The sequence below is a fragment of the Budorcas taxicolor genome, chromosome 2 (assembly GCF_023091745.1).
Source record: "Budorcas taxicolor isolate Tak-1 chromosome 2, Takin1.1, whole genome shotgun sequence".
NCBI lineage: Eukaryota > Metazoa > Chordata > Mammalia > Artiodactyla > Bovidae > Budorcas > Budorcas taxicolor.
In genome coordinates this window covers 139,926,400-139,943,545 of record NC_068911.1, presented here as the reverse complement: position 1 = coordinate 139,943,545, position 17,146 = coordinate 139,926,400, and positions in this window count along the sequence as shown.

Below are 17,146 nucleotides of genomic sequence, written 5' to 3'. Positions count from 1 at the left end.
TAGTTCATACTCTTTGACTTGAATTTAATGGCTATGTGTTCACTGCATTAATTTCACCTTGTTCTATTCCAGTAATGACTGACATCTCTGAGTTAAGTTAAAGACAGGTTGTTCAAGGATGACCACTATGTCCTGTCAGGATGTCAATGGTCTATAGAAGATACACAATCCATAACTTTGGTTATAGCTTTGCAAACAAAGAGTGGAAATAGAGCACAAAAACATAAATTTATTAAAATGTTAATGTAAGAAGTCTTCTTTCCTTCTTATTTTCTTTGGTTGAAAGATTATTGACAATAATTTGAGCAACCGTCAAGCATGAGATAATTAAGTGGATTATAACTGAATTTTTGCAAGTCATTATTAATACCCTACCACACCTGGAAACTCAACTTACTGTTCCTTTCAGTGTCATTGCTAATCAGTTGTGTTTTCAGGGTCAGATATAGTCAATGCATTTTTTCCCACCACCTAAGTGTTATATAGATAAATATTTTTATATGGTTTAGTTGTTGATTTCATTCATAGTCAAAGACCTTTTGTTTTTCCACCTTTTTGTCCTTCTGATAGGGTCATGTATTTCCATGAAAATAAAGTGATGTCAGAAAAAAAGATCAAGTCTATTTCCCAGAAAAGAATAGCTCTCATCTTCTAAGCAATATCTACTACCTCTACCCCATTGTTTTACCAAACCATCTTTACAAATGTTTCCTTTTTAGCTTCTATCTCTGAGTTCTTAAGTCAACACAAAATCATGTCATACGAATTTCCCTTCCCCCAAATAGATGCTTATTTACTATTTGTCAAATCTCCTAATTGTCATGGTTTCTAACAAGGACTAAAAAATTTTATTTTATTGAAGTACAGTTGATTTATAATTGTGTTAATTTCTACTGTACAACAAAGTAATTCAGTTATATCTATATTCTTTTTCATAATCTTTTCCACTATGGCTTGTCACAGGATATTGAATATAGTCCCCTGTGATGTACAGTAGGACCTTTTTGTTCATCCATTCTATACATGCTAGTCTGCATCTACTAATCCTAAATTCCCAATCCATCTCTCCTCCAACCTCTCTACCCTCCTTGGCAACCACAAATCTGTTCTCTATGTCTGTGAGTCTGTTCTAACAAAGATTTCTGCTCTCACCGTTGGTAATTTTATTTGTGGTTATTAAATACATTTTTGAATAGATACATGAATTGCCTGTAAAACATTAAAAAAATCTCTTTCAGGGAATTTCCAGCTATGAAGGAAGCCTGTGTATATTTCGGTATGCTGCTCACTGCTGCAGATCTTCATGGCCTCAGGGACACAGCAGATATTGTCAGTGACTGTGCAGGAACAGCAAGCTCCAGGCTTCTGACATGCCAGCCTCTTTGGAGAGAGCACTTGTGTTGGGTGTGAGGAGAGCTGCCCTGGTATAAATAGTCAGTGGTGTAAATATTTAGTCCCCTATCACTGACAGATGCTTTGGGACTACTTACAACAATATTGCAGCAATAATAAAGCCATAAATGGAAGTAATAAGTCAGAACAAATGAAAAGAATAGAGAACCAGAAACATGCCAGCCTGGAGTTAGCAGAGTGGCTGTTGTTGAACTTGAAGTCAGAGTGCAGGGTTACCATCCAGGGTCTGTCTGCATCATAGTGACCTTGAGCAAGATGCTGCACCCCTCTGGTCTGTGGCCTTCTCAACTGGAAAGTATAGGGATTACATTCTTAGATGATTTCTGAAATATCAGCCAGCTTTAAACTTCAAGGTTTCTAGGATTTAGGGCTTTCTTGAATCATTCTGCTGACTATAAAGAAAAAAAATGGTTTTAGGGCTGAGGGTGTATCTTCTAAGTCTAGACTATTGTCTTGCAGATGAGGGTACTGGTGATCATGGTGTAGACAGGGCAGGAGAATGCTGAAATGTGGAACCTGTCTCTCCTGGTAGAGGGCTCAAAGCTGACCACACTCTCATTTCCATGGGATAGCATGTGCAAAAAGAAAAAAACAAACAATGTCTTCCATTGCTCTGATCTACCAAATCTCTTTTCAATTTTAGGTATAACTGATTTTTCAGATTTTTTATTCATTCACTTAGATATGGATATCTTTTTTTTAAAGGAAAATTACTTTATAGTCTTTATGCAAAATATATTTTTATATTATAAAAGATATTGTAAGCAGTACAGAAGAGTAAAGGCAGAAAGAATCATTGATTTCTCAGGTAAAGCTGCTCTCAGAATAGATAAATAGAGATGTTTTTATAACATTGGGTCATATTATGTTTGCTGTCTTAAACAGGAAGAATCCATTTTAATTTAATTCAAATTTAATACAAATAAAAACAAACTGAAGTGAAACAAAAGAATTATTGAACTTAAAAACGAATGCTTGCTTCCAAATATCTGTTGTGGGGAGACCTCTGCCCTAGTTTATCCCACACATTTATGTTCACTTACAAGGAGCTACTCTGGGAAACAGTGAAGGAGAGGGAAGCCTGGCATGCTGCAGGCTATGAGATCTCAAAAAGTCGGAAATGACTTAGAGACTGAACAACAATAAGGAGCAACAGAGACCAAAATGTTTCATGCTGAACTCATCCCCATCACTTGATTATTTTCTTCTCCTGTGATATTTAACTGCAACATGCAACGATACTGGAGAGTGTAATTCCAGTTCAACCAGAGTGTTTGACCACTGGTACCCTTGGGAAAGCTACTGCCAAGCCAAAAGGAAAGAAAGTCTCTATGTCTGTGTTTAATGTCTTGTCCTCAGGGAGATACTAGTGAGATGATACAGTGACCCGAGTATAAGCAGTGCCTGGCACATGCTCCTTAGCACAAACAAAATTATTTACTTTTGAAAACTGGTTAGAGGCAGAGTGATCAAATAAATATGCTGAAGGGAGCCTAAGGATCTGCCCCCTTACTCCCACACCCCACGCAATAATTCAGTGGTTTCCAAAGCAGAGAGAACACATGCTAATCTGTGAGAAGAAAACGAATGTTAAACTCATCCTTACAAAACGTCTATTTTTAGTGTATGCTTTATAATGCACATAATGTATTACAGTGAAACAAATATATATCACTTAGAAAGAAATGAATAAAAAGATACACTTCAAGCTTAAAATTTTCTTCAATACAGGAATGTCCAGACAAGACTGCTGCATCAAATGGTGGGAGCAAGGCCAGTCTTTGAACATCTGTCTTCCTGTTTGTAAAGTGAAGCTTGTCTCCTTTTTTTTCAGCCTCCTCCCTTCCAGAGAAGGTGGGAGATCCAAAGAGAACATCATTGCCCTAAAGAGCAAAAATTCCATAAACATTCTGCAATAAGTGGGATGATTTAATTCAGGTTATGATTGTTTTATAGCACTTATTTTAGTTCATATGTTAATAGTCTCCATTTCCTATGTTTAATTCATGTTTGTGGGCATTATCCCAAATATATATTCTGAGTTAAATTAAGGGGCCAAAAAAAATGTCTAGGAGAGGCTTTTCACTACACCCAACAGATTCATATTAAATCCTGTGTCTTAATATATGACTGAAGGGGAATAACATAAATGGACTCTGAATTTCTCCCATGTAGCTCATTTACAAGAGTACCTTGGCTTGCTAAGAATTTGCCTCTTGTTGGCCATTAGAACACTTACTAGAATATTTATTAGTTATTAACACAAGAAAATGTTCGTGTGTGTGTGTGCACGTGTGTGCACATGCTGAGCGAAACATAGCTCTCCAGCTGCTTGTTAGGGCTAGCTTAGATTGTAACATGCAATGGGTGAATTAAAAAAATACGTTTAAGAGTGAATTGATGTGAGAGTCAGGAATAGAGCCGATTGGTTGACCGATGGGGGCAAAGTGGAGAGAACCAGTGTGTCTAACGTATTTTGTGTTTCTGGAATTCAGAGATGCAATCCCCCAGAACTATTTATTTATTTATTTAAAATTATTTATTCATTTATTTTTGGCTGTGGTGGGTCTTTGGAGCTGTGTGCAGGCTTTCGCTAGTTGCAGCAAGTAGGGGCTACTCTCTAGTTGGGGTGCACAGGTTTCGCATTGTGCTGGATTCTCTTTGTTTCAGGGCACAGCTTCTAGGGAGCGGGGGCTTCAGTAGTTGCAGCACACGGGCGTATTAGTTGTGGGCCCATGGGCTCTAGAGTGCAGGGTCCACAGTTGTGGCACAGGGGCTTAGTTGTCCCACTGCACATGGAAACTTCCCAGATCACAGATTGAACCTGTGTCCCCTGCAGGTGGATTCTTAATTCACTGGACCAAGAGGGAAGTCCTGCAGAACTATTTACGTCTGACATTGTGGCTGTGTCAGTCTGCTAGGGCCCCATACAATGCACCACACACTGTGTGATGCAAACAACAGAAATCTTTTTTTTTTTCAGTTTTGGAGGCTGGAGGTCTGTGATCAAGTTGTCGATAAGTTACTTTCTTCTGATGTCTCTCTCTTGGCTTGTAGAGGACTACTTTCTTTCTGTGTCTTCATGTGGTCTTCCCTCTGAGTGTGTCTATATCCTTGTCTCCTCTTCTTTTAAGGACATATTATCTTATAAAGACATATACCATATAAGAACATACAAGTCATATGGGAGTAGGATCTATCTTAGTGACTTCATTTCAACTCTCATTTTACCTCTTTAAAGACCCTATCTCAAAACATAGTAATTCTGAGACACTGGAAGCTAGGTATCAATATACAAATTTGGGGGGGAACACAATTCAACTCATAAATAGTGGCCAAGGTCAACCCAACAGCATTCCAGCTATAGCTAAGTTATTCCAGCTATAGCTAAGTTATAGCTAAATTCACACTGGATAGTAGCATTTTTGGCCTGCACTATCTTTGTACATTATTGTGAAATGCTTTATTGTGTAGCTTTTAAAGTTTGTTGCTTTCCATGCCAGAAGAAGCCATACTCCAGAAATGAATGAAAAGATACGAAGAGAAAAAAAAATTAGGGGAAGTTCTGTCAGTTACTGTTATAAGGTATTTAGGAGTGGAAGTTTTATTTGTAGGTTTCATTTTCATGGAAAGAATTTTAATTTCTACATTAACATAAATTTTATTTTCCTCTTGAACTCAAACTCTTTCTTTAGAGCATAGAGAAGAGGGTCAAAGTGCAATTCGGTTTGCTAAGCTATCACACAAGAATCTCTTGTAACATTGGCAGTATTTTCCTTGGCTGACCAAGCACTTTTTTCTCTGGAAAGTAAATAGCAAACAACAATCTATGAAATGGGTCAGAGCAATATATTTAGTCAAGTGCAGGATAAATAGATTATAGATTGACTAAAATAGTCTTAAATAAAACACAAGAAGTCTCTAAACCGCAAACATTCAACCTGAAGACTTTCAAAGGCCAAAAAACCCCCAAAATATCTAGTTCACATTTCTATTAAAGATATGTTTCTTAAAGGTTTTTTTTTTTCCAGCAACAGTTAGAATTGGACATGAAACAATGAACTGGTTTAAAATTGGGAAACGAGTACATCAAGGCTATGTACTGTCACCTTGCTTATTTAACTTATACCCAGAGTACATCATGCAAAATGCCAGGCTGGATGAAGCCCAAGCTGGAATTGAGATTGCTGGGAGAAATATCAGTAACCTCAGAAATACAGATGAAACCACCCTTATGGCAGAAAGTGAAGAAGAACTAAGGAGCTTCTTGATGAAAGTGAAAGAGGAGAGTGAAAAAGTTGGCCTAAAACTCAACATTCAGAAAACTAAGACCATAGCATCCAGTCCCATCACTTCATGGAAGATAGATGGGGAAACAATGGAAACAGTGAAAGACTTTATTTTGGGGATCTCCAAAATCACTGCAGATGTTGACTGAAGCCATGAAATTAAAAGACGCTTGCTCCTTGGAAGAAAAGCTATGACAAACCTAGACAGCGTATTCAAAAGCAGAGACATCACTTTGCTGACAAAGGTCCATATAGTCAAACGTATGATTTTTTCATAGTCAGGTACGGATGTGAGAGTTGGACCATAAAGAAGGCTGAGTGCTGAAGGACTGATGCTTTTAAACTTTGTTGCTGGAGAAGACTCTTGAGAATCCCTTGGGCAGCAAGGCGATAAACCCAGTCAATCCTAAAGGAAATCAGCCCTGAATATTCTTTGGAAGGACTGATGCTGAAGCTGCAAAGAGCTGACTCACTGGAAAAGCCCTTGATGCTGGGGAAGACTGCAGTCAGGAGGAGAAGGGGGCAACAGAGGATGAGACGATTGGATGCCATCATCAACTCAATGGACATGAGTTTGAGCAGACTCTCGGATATAGTGAAGGACAGGGAAGCCTGGCATGCTGCAGTCCATGGGGTTGCAAAGTGTTGGACATGACTGAGCAACTGAGCAAATTGATAACCAGAGAACCAACCAACCAACCCCAAACTGTGATCCTGACAGATTTCTTACAAACTTTGATATCCCATGATGTCACAGACCAGAGATGTGGTCTGGAGATTTTAGAAACCTTAAAAATCACAGAGAACATAAGTAAATGATTGCTGCCTCGAGAGACAGGAGAATAGGAGCAGTTGATAACCAAGTCTGGTGTTTCAGATAATGATGAGTATTCTTTTAATATCCAGGAAAGAATTTGAGAAAATATATGGACAGAATGTAGAGAAAGAAAATATCAACCAACTCCACCAAAGATGAAACGAAATTATTCTTTGTTTTGTGCTGGCAAAGAAAATTAGACATTAAACAAAACTGTAAGGCATCGGCTTCCAAAAACCTTTGAAATATTTCCTTCCTTATCAGTCTCTTAGCAAAACCTGATATCATTACAACTGTCAACTGGGATCACAGAATTCTAGAGTTCAGTGGGAAGTTAGAAATTATACTTTCTTGAAAGTTCCTTGGCTTTGATGGAATTGGTCTGTCTCAGCTTTTCTTCCACCTTTTTAGTTGATTTTTTCTCAGTCTTCGGTGCAGCCTCTCCCTTCTCTGTCTGTCCGCAGGGATCAGTGTTTCTGTCCTTCCTGCTCTTCTCACTCACTCCAGGGGATCTTATTCACTCCCATGCCTTCTGCCGTCATCACCTTGCTGATGACTCACCGTGCACATCCCTCTCTTGATTCACAGTCCAGAAGTCCAGCCCTCTACTGCTCATTCCCACTTCAATACTGCTTGATAAGTATTTCCTGTTCAAAACTGAACATTCCAGACTGAAGTTTTCAGTAGTAGTGCAGCCACAGGATGACACCCCCCATGACCCCACCTGTTTTTATATGCCCTCATACCCCTTCCCATACTGGATAGGGCTGACCAATGTAACCAAAAGAACATGCAGAGATAGTGAAGAGTGCCTTCTGAGGCTTAGACATAAAAGACATTGCGGCTTCTTTCTTGCTCACCCTTGATCATGTGCCCTAGAGAGAGCTTGCTGCTATGTCAATAAGGACACTCAACGTCGCTATGGAGAGGCCTGTGCAGCATGGAAGATGCTCCCTACCCACAACGAATACTAATTTGCCAGACATGTGAGGGAGCCAACCTGGAAGCAGAGCCCGAGCCCTAGTTGAGCCTTCAGATGGCTGCAGCCCCAACCAACGTTATGACTGTAACCTCTTACCCTGAATTAGAACCATCTGGCTAAGCCACTCTCAAGACTTGTGTCACAGAAACTGTGTGAAATAATACATGTTTATTGTTGTCTGGGGACACTAAGTTTGGGGCCATGCAGCAAATATATAATCAATATTTCAACAAAATTTAAAACTCTTCCTGTGTCCCCTTCCTCAGACATGTACACCATAATGTACATGTCTAATGTCAACAATTCATGTAAGAAATAATGAAGACTCTGTTTAAAATAGTGGCAACAGATGTGTCAGATGAATGGACTAAATAGACATTAAGGAAGTATTTGATAGAGTTGGTGATGGGAGGAAGGAAGAGTTAAAGAGTGACAGGATTTAGAGTTAGAGACTTGAGCAGTTTGTGCTATACTGTACTCAGTTCCAAAAGGAGTAGAAGAAAAATCCAGCCAAATAACTTTTAATGAGCTAGATATTCATATATCAGTTTGCACAATTTCTTCACAGGAATCATGCTTTAAATATCATGATTGAAGAAGGAAAATAGGAAGTGGGGGTTACTTTTTAGGGTAGATCAGGAATAATGTTTCATGCTTCCATAATTCTGCTTATACTCTTGAAATACCCCTTCTATGCATTACCTAATTTTTTACATTTTATAATGTTTACAACAGTATTGTGTATTAGTTCAATCAGTTTTTCAGCAAAATGATATTGTGACAGAAGACCCAATTCAAACTGTCTAAAGCTAAAAAGGAATTTTATTACTAAGAGTGGAGGAATACATAGAGCTTTGGGTCAGCATGATTCAGTCCACAACAAATCTGCCATGAGGACCCATTTCTTGGCTCTGTGTCATAGATTCCTCTGGGCTAGCTCATTGTTAGCCACCATGTGATGTGGCTCAATGATTTTGGTTTCCTAGCATGACAACACCCAGCACACAGATTGATCAAGTTAGAGCAATCCTCTACAGGCAGCTTCTAGAGAATTCATGAGACTTATTCCACATAATCCAGGGAAATATGAAATTCTGATGGGCCAGGATTAATTTGCATGCTATAGCCCTGGATGTACAGCCTTTTGGCTACAGCTAAAGATGGAGAAGTTCTATATGGTCAGCAAAAACAAGACCAGGAGCTGACTGTGGCTCGGATCATGAACTCCTTATGGCAAAATTCAGACTTAAATTGAAGAAAGTAGGGAAAACCGCTAGACCATTCAGGTGTGACCTAAATCAAATCCCTTACGATTATACAGTAGAAGTAACAAATAGATTGAAGGGTTAGATCTGACAGACAGAGTGCCTGAAGAACTATGGACGGAGGTTCGTGACATTGTACAAGAGGCAGTGATCAAGACCATCCCCAAGAAAAAGAAATGCAAAAAGTCAAAATGGTTGTCTGAGGAGGCCTTACAAACATCTATGAAAAGAAGAGACGCGAAAGGCAAAGAAGAAAAGGAAAAATATACCCATTTGAATGCAGAGTTCCAAAGAATAGCAAGGAGAGATAAGAAAGCCTTCTTCAGTGATCAGTGCAAAGAAATAGAGGAAAACAATAGAATGGGAAAGACTAGAGATCTCTTTAAGAAAATTAGAGACACCAAGGGAACATTTCATGCACAGCTGGGCTCAATAAAGGACAGAGATGGTATGGACCTAACAGAAGCAGAAGATATTAAGAAGAGGTGGCAAGAATACACAGAAGAACTATACAAATAAGATCTTCATGACCCAGATAATCGTGATGGTGTGATCACTCACCTAGAGCCAGACATCCTGGAATGTGAAGTCGAGTGGGCCGTAGGAAGCATCACTACGAACAAAGCTAGTGGAAGTGATGGAATTCCAGTTGAGCTATTTCGAATCCTAAAGGATGATGCTGTGAAAGTGCTGCACTCAATATGCCAACAAATTTGGAAAACTCAGCAGTTGCCACAGGACTGGAAAAGCTCAGTTTTCATTCCAATCCCAAAGAAAGGCAATGCCAAAGAATGCTCAAACTACCCCACAATTGCACTCATCTCACATGCTAGCAAAATGATGCTCAAAATTCTATAAGCCAGGCTTCAATAAATAGTATGTGAACTGTGAACTTCCAGATGTCCAAGTTGGATTTAGAAAAGGTAGAGGAACCAGAGATCAAATTGCCAATATCTGTTGGATCATTGAAAAAGCAACAGAATTCCAGAAAAACATCTACTTCTGCTTTATTGAATATGCCAAAGCCTTTGACTGCATGGATCATAACAAACTGTGGAAAATTCTGAAAGAGGTGGGAATACCAGGCCACCTGACTTGCCTCTTGAGAAACCTGTATGCAGGTCAGGAAGCAACAGTTAGAACTGGACATGGAACAACAGACTGGTTCCAAACAGTGAAAGGAATATGTCAAGGCTATATATTATTACCCTGCTTATTTAACTTATACCCAGAGTACATCATGAGAAACGCTGGGCTGGAAGAAGCATAAGCTGGAATCAAGATTTCTGGGAGAAATATCAATAACCTCAGATATGCAGGTGACACCACCCTTATGGCAGAAAGCAAAGAAAAACTAAAGAGCCTCTTGATGAAAGTGAAAGAGGAGAGTGAAAAAGTTGGCTTGAAGCTCAAGATACAGAAAACTAAGATCATGGCATCTGGTCCCATCACTTCATGGCAAATAGATGGGGAAACAGTGGAAACAGTGAGATACTTTTTTTTTGGCTCCAAAATCACTGCAGATGGTGACTGCAGCCATGAAATTAAAAGACACTTGCCCCTTGGAAGAAAAATTATGACCAACCTAGATAGCATATTAAAAAGGAGAGACAATACTGTGCCAACAAAGATCCATCTAGTCAGAGCTCTGTTTTTTCCAGAAGTCATGTATGGATGTGAGAGTTGGAATATAAAGAAAGCTGAGCACCGAAGAATTGATGCTTTTGAACTGGGTGTTGGAAAAGACTTTTGAGAGTCCCTTGTACAGCAAGGAGATCCAACCAGTCCATCCTAAAGGAAATCAGTCCTGAATATTCATTGAAAGGACTGATGTTGAAACTGAAACTCCAATACTTTGGCCACCATGTGAAGAACTGACTCATTGGAAAAGACCCTGATGCTGGGAAAGATTGAAGGTGGGAGAAGAAGGGGATGTCAGAAGATGAGATGGTTGGATGGCATCACCAACTCAATGGACATGAGTTTGAGTAAACTCCGGGAGTTGGTGATGGACGGGGAGGCCTGGCGTACTGCAGTCCATGGGGCCACAAAGAGTTGGACAGGACTGAGTCACTGAACTGAACAGACTGACAGCCCTGGAACTGAGAGTGAGAAATTTATCATGAAGCTCATGGGCTGAGAGGGGAAAAGAGGTAATTCTCAGAGGAAAATCAGAGTAGGGTTATCAATGGGGATCATTCAAGATACTAGAGGACCAAAAATCAATAGCTATCCTCTAGAACTATTACATATAAAAGCATTGAACATATACTCAAGGCCCAGTTGTTTTCAAGAAAAGATGTTGTTAGGTCTAAATGTAAAAACGGCAGCAAAGGAAACACCTAAGCTAGAGTTAAAACGCAGAGAGCCTGCATGTTAGATTGATTCGTGCAGTTTCTACCCTGCCCTTGCTAAGGTGGGAGGTTAACAATCTCACCGGTTGCAGAGTGTGGATGGTTGCCCTCCCATCTCCACTCTCATCCACCTTCTTGCTTCATGGCTGGGCTGAATCATCCTGCGTGCTAAATGCTGACAGTGGAGGTCATGGCCATGCCCATATACTGTTGTCTGTCTGAACCTCCTGTGACTGCAAAGATCCATGAGACTTGCAGAATAGAAATGAAGTTGAAGGTGGGGAGTTGGCTCCAATGAATCAGGGAGCAACCTGGAGAGAAGAGATACCCCTACCCAAATGAATGGCTAATCAACGGACATGTTGTGTATCCTTCATTAATGCTGAGATCACTTCTAGCTTCGAGTCTCATGGACAGGAAACTTCCCTCTAATCCCAGTGTCAAGCGGTGAGACTGCCCTGGAGTAAGGCAAAAACTCTAAAGTAGTGTGGGAGAGTATGTTTCCAAGGAGGGGCCAAAGTGATTCTTCATAAGCAGAGTTCTGGGAAAATATGAGTAAGAGGTGGATGAAGCAGGAAAGGCACGATCACTTAGTCATAGCATCACAAGAATTCTTACTCAGAGTCCTTTCAAGGTTGTCCAGGAAATGCCCTGGCTCAGGTGGGTCAGCTTCGGAACCATCCAAAATCCCCAGTTTTCTGTGCTATGTTTAAAGGAATTTGGAAAGGAAGATCCCCAACTTGAAAATGTGTTCTAAGGCTGAAGCACTCTTTCAATGGAAAATTCTTCCTTACATATTACTCTACTCCATTTTCTGTCTTTAAAAAGAGCTGATTAATTTGAATATAGGAAGTGTATTGAAGGACCAACTTTTCACGACAGTTTGACCTCACATTTCATTACCTAGATTCTCAGTACCTGACTTTTACACCTATGAATCAGAAATGATGTCACCTCCTTTACAGGGAGATAATAATGAAAAGTCAATACTATAAAAATATGTTAAGCCAGACAGAAAGGCAAAAAGTACTGTTTAAACAAATGTACTATTATAATCTGCCTTATTACCAATAATCACAGTGGTAGTAATATGCCTATAGGCCAGATGAAGAGAATAATTCCCAGTTTGGGTAAAAATGTACATACACACTAATTAAAAATAGATGAGCAGTAACTTAGCTGTCACTTGATTTTGCATTTGTTGTAAGGAAACAATTGAAAATTTCTGTCTTTTGGAATGTGTATTTGTGTGTGTGTGTGTGTAAAACTGTACAAAGAATTTGAAAAAGGATACATGTATATGTATAACTGAATCACTTTGCTGTACACCTAAAACTATCACAACCTTCTTAACCAACTATTTGTTGTTGTTGTTATTTAGTCGCTAAATAGTACCCGGCTCTTTATCACCTCATGAACCATAGTCCACCAGGCTCCTCTGTCCATGGGATTTCTCAGGCAAGAATACTTGAGTGGGTTGCCATTCCCTACTCCAGGGGGTCTTCCTGACCCACGGATGGAACCCGGGTCTCCTGAACTGGAAGGCAAATACTTTACTGCTGAGCCAGCAGGGAAGACCTAACCAACTATACTTCAACATAGTATAAAAAGGTTTTTTTTGTTTTTTTTTTTAAGTGAAAGTGAAATTCCCTCAGTCGTGTCCAACTTTTGGGACCCCATTCCAGGCCAGAATACTGGAGTGGGTAGACATTCCCTTCTCTAAGGGATCTTCCCAACCTAGGGATCAAACCCGGGTCTCCCACATTGCAGGTGGATTCTTTATTTTCTTTAAAAGAGAATCCGCAATATATTGTATTCAAGTCAAAGCTGGAAATTGGGGTGATTTCAAGTTTTTTTCATTAATTTTTATACCTTTTTAACAATAGCCCCAGGTTAATAAAGATATGTTCAAACTAATCTTTTACTGTCTAGTTTGGGAGTATTTTCTGGTGAGGATGAACATAAATCTCTCAAAAGGAGTACTGCTCACTTCTTTTAAGAATTGTTGGTGATTCCTAGGTGGGACCTGATAGTCATGCATCACACCCGTGAGCATTGGGTTTTTCTCAGCAAACATGCTCAATAGAAGTCTGGCAACTTTTGTAGTTACCAGAAATTTCATGGTTACGTCTGAAGCAGAAAGGGCATATCATCAAGTTGTCCCTTCAAATGCAACCTTGTCTTCCTGGGATTTGTAATATTTTTCTAATATGGATAGGGAATTTTTTTTGAGAGTGCACAGTCATGTTAAAGTAAATACCCTGGAGAAATGCTTCCAATTAAAATTCAGAAGGTTTAAAAATCCAGCCTAGAAAGGATTTCCCTGACCTACAAAGCCTAATAAGATTTTGCCTTTCCATTTCTCCTTCCTCATCCCCTCTATGTGTGTGGAGCCGTCCTGCTTTCTTACCTAGTGGCCCCATTTAGCTCTGCCCTCTAGACATTAAAGTCAAAAAAAATGGCTTAAAGAATATTTTGAGAAAACTTGACATACTGATCTACTCTGAAACTCAATGAAAAATTTTTTTAAAGCTGGAAAACAAGAAACCACAAAAGCAAAGCAATAGTAAAATCTTTTAGTCAAGAAAGAAAAACTGATCAGGAGACAAAGAGGTAGAATTTGTGGTGATTATGGGAATTAAAGCAAGAAAAGCTTAGAAAGCAGGGATTTCGAGGCCTGACGAGAGTGTAGGAAGTGAGTGCAGCATGGTGCTGTGTCGGAGTGGCCCCGTCTTCTGTGGGGCTGTGAAGGCCGGTCATTTATTCTCTCTGGGACTTATCTGTGGGCTCTCCAGGTGGCTCAGTTGTAAAGAATCTGCCTGCCACTGCAGGAGAAGGGAGACGAGGGTTCGATCCCTGGTTCGGGAAGATCCCCTGGAGGAGGAAATGGCAACCCACACCAGTATTCTTGCCTGGGAAATCCCATGGACAGAGAGAGCCTGGCGGGCTACAGTCCGTGGGATTGCATAGAGTCAGACACGACTGAATGGCTAAGCACACATGCTAAGCACAGACTCATCTACCAAGTGGGATGCGGATGCCTAGACTGCAGAAACTCTCAGTGGCTGTTATATACAATATATGTAAAACACCTATACAGTTTGGTCACATAGGTACTCACTTATTTGGAGTTATCATTGTAAAAAATTAAATGCTTGGGTAGAAAGAAAATACCTTTTTCTGTGATTGTGTCCTTATCAGGATTATGTTGAAAAGTATAACTAGTCAACTGAAATTAATAAAAACATACAGGCTAGAAGCAGAAAGCAGATGTATAGCACCTGAAATGAATTCAAGGGGATAACAGTGTCCGTTAGAGACCATTCTTACTGATAGGCAGGGCTGGGAAGAGGGTAAGGCAGGAGAAACGCCCAGGGCAAACATTAAGAGGGGCTGGCCCTATGCTGCCCTGTGCTGCGCATGAGCGCCTCCTTAAATTTTTCTTTCAAGGTTCCCCTCCTGCCTTAGTCTAGTGCCTGTTCCCCTTCAGAGACCTCCTTCCTGCCGATAACTGAACCTTGCTCTCTCCCCAGTGTTTTCTTTTACACTTAGGAGTATCTGGAAACACGACAGGCACTGCTATCAGACTTCTTTAACTTTTCCAAGAATTCCAAAAGAGATCATTACAGGATGCCCGCCTGTGAAAGGGGACAGAGGTGCATTTAAGACTCTAAATTTTAACTGCAGAGGTGATCTCATGTTCAGTCATCAAAGAAGTACAAGGAGGGACTTGCTGAAACTTCCACTCTTGAGGGTTACAAGTCAGGACCTCGTTTTCTCACACTGCAGCCTTAATATAAACGCAAGAATAGCAAGCAGGCTGCAGTCCATGGGGTCGCTAAGAGTTAGACACGACTGAGCGACTTCACTTTAACTTTTCATTTTCACGCATTGGAGAAGGAAATGGCAACCCACTCCAGTGTTCTTGTCTGGAGAATCCCAGGGATGGGGGAGCCTGGTGGGCTGCGGTCTCTGGGGTCGCACAGAGTCAGACACGACTGAAGCGACTTAGCAGCAGCAGCAGTAGCAGCAGCAAGCAGGATCTTTTCTATTGGCTTGTCAAGAACACCACTGAGGGCTGGAAGACCCAGTCACCTTCAAGAACTAGCAACAAAAGTGGGTTGGCTGGCAGTTGGTAGACAGCCTCCAACATACATATTTTTCTTAGACATTGTTTTCTAGAATGTCTGCAGAGGTACAGTACTTTCATTATTCAATTCGGTCCATCTCATTTTCAATCTAAATCACTTGTACACATAGCTTGATAATAACTAGCACTTTTACTCTGGATTAATTGGTATTATTTGATAAAATCATGTAAAGCTAACTCTTTGAGAATGTGATATATTAGGATGTGTTTGGCTATAAATAACAGAAAACCTGCTACAAGGACTTTTAGCATAGGGGTTAACTTGTCTCATGTTAAAAGATGAAGAGTCAGGAAGTTCCTAACGTTGGTTCAACTCCTTAGTTCTCCTGGTTTTCCCCTATTTATCCCAATAAGACTGGGCAGCTCAAGATACTGAGACTGTATACAAGGCAGAAAGATGGCACACTGTGGCTGTTCTGTTTTATGAGGAAAGCAAAGTCTCCCCAGAAGCCCATGGACTCCCATGTTAGGGTTGAACTGCACACCCCTAAAAAGGGTACGTTGGAGTTGTTGTTGCTCGGTCACTAAGTCATATCTGACTCTTTGCAACCCCATGGACTGCATCACGCCAGGTTTCTCTGTCTTCCACTATCTTCCGGACTTTGCTCAAATTCATGTCCATTGATTCAGCGATGCTATCTAAACATCTCATCCTCTGCCACCATCTTCTCCTTTTGCCTTCAGTCCTTCCCAGAATCAGGGTCTTAACCAACACTCCAGAATGTTTCCTAAATATCTCAGAATGTGACCTGATTTGGAGAGGGTCTTTACAGAGGTAATAAAATTAAAATGGGGTCATTAGGGTGGGCCCTAACCCAATGTGACTGATGTCTTTATGAAAAGACCACATTGGGATACCAAGATGTACATACAAGGAGAACACCATGGGAATGGGAAGGCAGCCAACTCCAAACTGAGGAGGGAAACCTGGAACAGATCCTTCCCTCATAGCCCGTGGGAGGCGCCAACCTTGCCAACACCTTCATTTCAGACTTAAAGCCTCCAAAGCAGTGAGATAATACACTTGTGTTGTTTAAGCACCTAGTTGGTAGTGCTTTGTTATGGCAGCCCCAGCATACTAATCCATGCCTCATGAGCTCTGTTTACATCTTCTTGGCCAGAAGTGTGTCCCTGGCCACCCCTAACTCAAAGGGAGGCCGAGCAAGTATGTATACAGCTGAACACAATCCATCCGTAGCATTAGGATTCTGGGGGCAAATTTTAAAAGGAAGTTGAGCATTGGGTAGATAAGCCAGAGCACTTTTCATAGGGGAGTGTTCTCTTGGTAGGTGATGCTGGGGTGGGGAGTTATCCCTCTGACACAGCTCAGAGATTTGAGTGAATACAAGTAGTGGCAAGAATAGAAGGGGTCCGCATACTAGCAGTGAAGTTGCCACTACTTACTGTATGGTTTCACACAAGTTGCTTTAGCATCTAAGCTTCAGCTTTTTTATCTGACAAATGGGAATAGTAATTTATGCCCTGAGCATTTTAATGCTAGCTGCATCATAGAACAGTTGTGAGGTCCAAATAAAATAGCTGATATGAAAGTGCCTTTGAATTAACATATAGTACGTTGTAAATTGTTTGTTCAATATAAAAGGGTAACTAAGGAGGAGATATTTCAGCTTCTGTGTTTTGGAAATAAAGGAAAGTTGGAACAAAAACAGACTTCTCTTAGAAGTTAGAGGAAGTGAAAGGGGAATGGCAGTTTCTCTAAATCTAATTCTTACCAAAAAGAAGGCACCATCTGATGAAGTGACACCACAGGAAACAACCCCATTATCTCAGGGTAAATAGAAGTCAGGCAGGTGGGTACAGCCAGATAGAACTAGCTGTAGGATTCAGGCAGCCATTTTTAACAAGTGCAGAAAAA